Here is a 7,050-nt window from a genome sequence, read left to right as displayed (position 1 = left end):
GGTCAGAATGGACTCAAAGGCAGTTTGCTTCAGCTCTTCATAGCACAAAGCTGCTCTGCACTTCTGTGAGTAGGTTTATGGATTCGCCAAAGTAGTATTTATTTTAAGTAACTTTCTAAAGCATTAAATGACTAAATAAAGGGGTTCTTCTAAAACCCCTTAGATTGTTTAATTACGTGGGGTATCATAATAGGACCCATCTAACAAACGTTATGTCACCCTGCTTACGCTTCCTTGGTCAGGATCGCGTCCAAATCCGGTGAGTGTGTGTTTCATGTGCTGTTCCTTGCCTCTTCATTTGTTGATAGCTTGTCAACTTGATGTTCACATGTTAAGATTTGACTTTATGATCCCTGTTGCGAGAAAGTGATTCTTGGCACTTTAAGATTTGACTAGGATTTAGATAGTATACATATTTTATAATGTATGATACGTATTATGTTTCTCTAAGAGCCCTAATGGACAGCAAAGTGTTCTTGAATTGAGGGAGTACTTGAGTAGAGGCCCAGTGTCCGCCTGCTACCTTAAGACTTAAATATGTGTACAAAGATCAGTTTATGTGCACATGCCTATATTTAGACCTCTATAAATGCCCTTTGCCTCCTAGTTCTTCTATTCCTTTTACTTTCCCCTTGTCCCACTATCATGTTTGGCTTGCATTCAGGTTTCAGTAATTCCTCTTGGCTACATTGCTCTTGATTAAGCCCCACCAGGCATCCTATACCCTCCTCACCATTGATTTCAGATCACTTGTTCCCTTGGCCTTGGGTTGGTTGACAACCTCCCCCACCCCTCTCCCCATGTTCCCCCATTCGGTCCAGTTTTCTCTGGATTGTGTATCCCACTTAACTAGATAAATATGCAGACACAATAAGCACAAAAACAAGACAGAACAAAACGACAAAAACTAATGAGAAAAAAGAAAAGTAAGTAGTTCCAGGTGGTTTTTTGACCTGTGGGAGTGTTTTCCAGTTGAGTCTGACGGGGTGCCATGCCCTGGTCCAAAGTCTGTCTGCTATTCCTCGGGGTCTTCGTTGCACTGCTCCCCTTGCTGCTCTGTTGCACGCCTTTAGTGTTTTGCCCTGCTGTGCTGGGGTCAGATTGGGCACATTTCCTGCACTGTGTCCCCAGTGTTGGCCCCCATAGCTCTATGCATCAGTGAGGGACCCATAGAGGGACCCATATGTCTCATGGTGGGGCCGGCCCTATGGTCCTCTGCATTGACTGCTCTGAAGAGGAATATCTTCTTCCGAGTTTGGTGGCGTGTGTTCCAGGATGTGTTCTACTCCTTCCCTCTTCGTTTGCTCCCGTGTGCTCTGATCAGAAACATCCCTCTCCCTGAGTGCTTTCCTCTGAAGTGTGTTCTTCTTGGGGGGGACTCTGGGGGTAGGGTGTTGCCCACAGACCTATTGGTTCACTGCCTCATGCCAGTATGTTGCATTCGTGTCTTGGGTTGAAGTGTGGTCTGGATGCAATTTTTAAGAGGTTATCAAGTACTATTCTCTTAAAATGCTTATAAGCTGTTACATCTCAAGCCCCACTAATTTACAGTTCAATGTCATACACACTACACATTCAAATGTCCAACCTGTCACAGCGCATAACAAAGTTATCAGGAAACTACCTCCAAAGGTGTTGCAGAATCACACTAATCTATTAAAACAAAAACATGGAAACAAAATTTTAAATGTTATAGTCGTACAAATGCTGCATACTGACTCCAAATTGCTAAGTATGTTTTGTATTAGGGGTACAAAGACTACCTGAGCACCCCCATCCCATGAATGTTACATTGCCATCCAACACAGTCATACGTTCCCATAATTCAACTTTCCACTATTTTCTGGTTGTACCAAAACCAGTAAATGATTCCATGTCTTTAAGAAAAGCATTTATACTTTTAAAAAATGGGGTGAAGTGGGATTTCCTCAAAAAATATTTCTAGAGCTACTGAAAAAAACCCTTACATTTACAAAATAGATAAAGATATTCTGGGTTGTACTGGAAGGGAGACAGCAAGGCCCACTAATAAGACATGGTAGATAAACATTCATCAGACCTGGCTACTTTTTCTCCAGCTGCTTCAGAGGCTGGATTCCTTGTTTTCGCTTACCCATTTTTGGCAGGTAAATCTTTAGTTTCTTGGTTAGCTGCTTTATGCTGCTTTCCCTTCGCTCCCCCTTTCCTCAAATTTCCTTGCACATTTTTTGGGTCTGGATTGATTGTTTCCTGCTGGCTCTTGGCTTGTCACCACTTTTTCAGGTGTAGGTTTTGCTGACAACCTTGCTTCCTGATCTCGAGCGCCTCCACTACTGCTTGGACCCTGCTGACCTTCCTTTGGGGCATCTTGGCTGTGGGGAGGGCTCTGCCAGATGCCTGTGGCCCTCAGCTACCAAGAGCTTTCTCCAAGCTGGGCTGCCTGCCCGTTGCCACGCTGTCCACCGCCTGAGCTGCGAGCTGCTAGGACTGCTGGCGGGGCTGTGGGAGAACTGGATCCCCAGTTAGTTGCACACTACAGGTAGGAGTGAGGGAGCGGGTGGTGAGGACAATGGGTGTTATGCTCAGCCGGAGAAGGACACCATGGAGGCGAGAAGTAGCATGGAGGGACTACAGGCAGCTTAGCCCTTCAGCAAAAGTAGGGTGCTTCATGGCATACTAATAGGGGTTCCCCCCAAATTGATGCTCACTCTTTTTTTAATGTGAGGGGGATAGTGTGTGGGAAACAAAGATTTCTCTCAAGTCATCTCCCTGAAATAGATGCTAGACTTAGGACACTGCTTGCAACTAATGGTAAATGATTGTCAAGTTACCTCCCTGAAGACAGTTGCCAGACTCCTCCTGTCTGGGTCCACCACAGCTATGGCCTACTCACTGCTGTTAGGGACAAAGGCTTGTGACCATTAGTCTGGTTCCTGTAGGTGGGGTTTAAACCTTACTGATATGGTTTCTGTGGTGGGCCAGAGAACAGGTCAAAGCGGCTGAGTGACATCCAAAGTTAAGCTGCCATCCTGAATCTAGGATCTGCCCATCTTGTCACATGTGTACCCCCATTACCTCCCCTTCCTATTACATGGATACCCCTAGATCACCCCCCTTCCATTACTTTATTACCTATAGCACAACCCTTTCCTGTGACGTATGTCTTCACCTGTAATTAGGGGGCTTCCATGTCTACAGAGAATGTATACTCCTTGGTTAGCATTAAATCTCCATGTGGACCACCAAGTGAGGCTGAGGTGAGCATGCTATCATGAAATATGTCTGACTCCATTATTTCAATCTCTTATCTCTTATGCTCTCTGTGGCTTTACTATAATCTCTACTTATTATCGCTGTACAATTGTGCCTACTGGACCCGTGATGATGTGTTAGCAGCTGGTTAACCCTGACGAGTGCATTTGGAGTTCATTCCACCAGGTCGGACTGTTAATCAAGCTTTCTATTTAGAAGTTTTGAAAAGATTGTGTAACAGTATGCGACAAAAAAGGCCTGATTTGTGGCAGACGGGACTGGTTTTGCCACCATGGCAATGCACCTGCTCATGCAGCCATCTCTGTGCACCAGTGTTTGTCAAAAAAACAGCATGCCTCTCTTGCCCCATGCACCTTACTCACCTGACTTCGCTCCGAGCAACTTCTTTTTGTTTCTGCGAATGAAGAGGGACATGAAAGGACGGCGATTTGACGATGCAGAAGAGGAAGAAAAAAAACAAGGGAGGTGCTGTCAGCCATTCAAGTAGATAACTTTGAAAAATGTATCCAAAGATGGAATTGCAGATTTGACAAAGTGCTTTCAAGGTGATAAGGTGGTTTTATAAAAAATTTTAATTACATAGCTTTAGAAAAATCCGTTCTTGGGGGTGGGGGGGATACCCCCTCATACTGTGCTATGAAACATCCTACTTTCAGTTTTTAAGTCATTCTCTAATAAAGCCCTATTAAAATTATCCGAGTGATACAACGATAAAAAGTACAGTGATCAAGAAAGCCATAACCACACTAGAAAGAACCAAGGTACAATGTGGCATTTCTAAAAGATAAAAAAAATTGGATTCAGATTTGGAGGAACCCAGAATTCTCTCAAGCTCACAGTTAAATACAGGTTGAACTATGAGAGATTTACTCCTAATTTTAGACAGTGTGGGTAGGGTAAATGGGCTATTAACTGAAAGGTGGTCACTGTATACACTCAAGAGGCACGTTTGAAGAAAGACGACAGCCCCTGGGAAAAACTGGAGGACAGTTTACTGTGACACACTAGCCTTGAGTCCGACTGGACCCGAAGGCAACTGAAGGCAGCGAAGATGGCCTGTGATGTGGCCGACAGTTTTCTGAAGGCCCGCTGGCCCATAGCTGACTCCACCACCTGATGGGTGGGAAAGACGGGGCTGTCCGCTACCTTAAAGATTCCAGCCTCAAAAGGAAGAGTGGGTTGGGTTGGATTTTGATGATTGGGCCTTTAAATAAAGTCATCAGCATTTTTTTGTTATTTCCCACCCAACAGGGAATACATACGTTTCAGTATGTCAGCATTGCCCTCGCTCTCACCCTGATCTCCCTGTTTGTATTCACCCAACTTTTCTGCCCTCTCTTGCTTCTTGCATTTTACTTTTGTCTTCTTTCCCCCCCCCCCCAATTTTTAATTTTCGCTTTCTATTTCCGATGGCTGAATGTTCGAGGAGCACATTCCTCATGGTGGCGGTGTTCCGTTCCTAGGTTTGCCTGTCTTACTCGCCAGGTGCTCTCAGGGAGTGGACCTCGTTCTGAGCCTGAAGACTGTCAGGAAGGGCCAGTCCAAGTGTATATTTTTAAAATCTGCTCAAACTGGACAATAACCAGCCAGAGCATGTTTCGTTCTGTGTGTCCAGGGTCGCTGTGGGTTGGAGCCGACATCATGGCACCTAGCAGCATCTGCGACACGCTACCTAGAAATCCATGCCATTGTAGAAGGGCACAGTGTAGGTGAGGAAATGTATAATGACAATGCAGAGTGTTAAATGCCAGGATAAATAAATGGTTTATGTTCCTACCTCCAAAGACCATTTTGTCTAGATATCAATTATCTGCAAATTAATTTATAAAGGAAATATTTGTTACTTCGGATGAGTGGTAGCTGTAAAAGTTAAAGCAAGAGTGGCTTACACCAACTGAATTGTATTTCATCTAAAAGATCAAGGTGGGCAATACAGACCTGTGTCGCAGGTCACTGTCTCGGGCTCCCTCTATCTTGGCCTGCCATCTTCAAAGATTTTCATTAAAATAAAATGTTTTTGGCTTTGTTTTCACTTTGTTTTTTTAAGACTCTTTTCTTTTGCCATCTTACCTACGTTCCAGCCAATGGAGGGGGAGGAAAAGGGAAGTCAGCTACTATTTATGTGATCCCCAGCAACTGCACCTCCCTTCCCACTTGCGTCTCCCGTCTTAGACCAGTCGTATGAACACACTGCACTGCCACGAAGACGGGGTTGGGTTCAGATGGCAAGTTCCCAGCTGGATACAGAGACCCTGTTCTCGAGGTCCCCGGATGGCACAAACCTTTTGTGCTTGATTACTGTCGTAAATGGAATTGTACCCCCGGTAAGTGTTGTAAATTCTAACTTCTCTGCTTGCATTTATAATCTCATCTGTATTTGATTAGTAAGGTAGGATTAGTACAGAGGGGATTTTGAGTCTCACTCTTGACATGAGTAAACAAGCACAGCAGAGATGGGAAAAAGAGATGCTATACCGCATGAAGATCGTCCCGGAGCAGCAGATCAAAGATGTTATAGCAGCACTAGTACAAGTATGAAAACTAACCCCAAAGTTGATGATGCTCCCTTACTGGGACTGCTTCTGTAAAGATTGCGTCCCTTACATGCCATTAAGTTGATTCTATCTGACTCACAGAAACCCGGTTGGAAAGAAAAGAACTGCCTTTATACCCTAGTTTCTAAGGTTATAATTTTTGTGATTGACTATGTAAAAGGCCTTTGCCTGTGTGGATCATAACAAATGATAAATTATGCTGTGAAGAGTGGGATTCCTGAACACTTAATTGTGTGCATGCAATTAGACCAGGAGCACACAGAGTTACTGCATAATTTAAACCCTGGAAAGTTATGTGTTAGCATTGTTCTCTTTGACCAGGCTTACCGATATACCGACCAGTCACTGCCACTGAGTCAATTCTGACTCATAGCAACCCTATAGGGTCACTGACATCAATATGCTAAGCAAATCACCTAAGAAACGACTGTATGAAGAATGTGTCATTAGATTGGAGGAAGACATAATCAGCTATATTCAGATGATGCAAACTTGCTTGCTGGAAGTGAAGAGAGCTTGAAGCACATATGGAGAAACGGTTGTATCACACTAAGCACAAAAGTGAATTTCAAGTGGACTAAAAAGACAAGGGCTAAAGCAAGAACCAAAACTACCCAAGTAATAAAACAGAATGTTGGGAAACGATTTATAATTTTGGAGTGGAAAGGTCTTTGTAAGCATGACACAATCTAGAAAGCCGAGGGAAAAGCATGGACTGCTTTGCTATATGAGAAAGTACTGTCTAGCATAGAAGACGTGATCATGGAGAAAACATCCTACTTCAATGTAAATTCAAAGTGAAACTACTGTTTGAACCTAAATAAGGAATCACAGGTAACATTTCTGCAATAAAGACAGCAGCAAAAAAAAAGGAAGGGGTTATGACAGAGTAGATAATATTTGTTTGCAAAGGACAGCAAACTTTGGAATTTAGAAGGAAAACACACACACATGAAAAGCCCAGTCTTCAAAGAAAAAGTTAAAACTGCAACAACAAAAAGGGAAATCACATAAACATATGTAAGTTAAAAAACAACAACAAAGTATTGATAAGAAAATCTATAAACAGACTTCCGGGAAGATGGCGACGGAGTGACATGCACCAGAGGGACTCTGCAGAATCCAGCCCAGGAGAGCTGCTTAGAGGGAACTTTAACACAACTAGAACACAGGAGGAGCATCATAAAGATAAGTAGGCACAGACCCAAGGGGTTTTGAGGGGCTTGGGGCTTTTGGCTTACCT

This window comes from Echinops telfairi, unplaced genomic scaffold (genome assembly GCF_000313985.2).
Source record: "Echinops telfairi isolate 266 unplaced genomic scaffold, ASM31398v2 ScPeMD7_443;HRSCAF=831, whole genome shotgun sequence".
NCBI classification, from domain to species: domain Eukaryota; kingdom Metazoa; phylum Chordata; class Mammalia; order Afrosoricida; family Tenrecidae; genus Echinops; species Echinops telfairi.
This window is presented reverse-complemented; position numbering follows the sequence as displayed.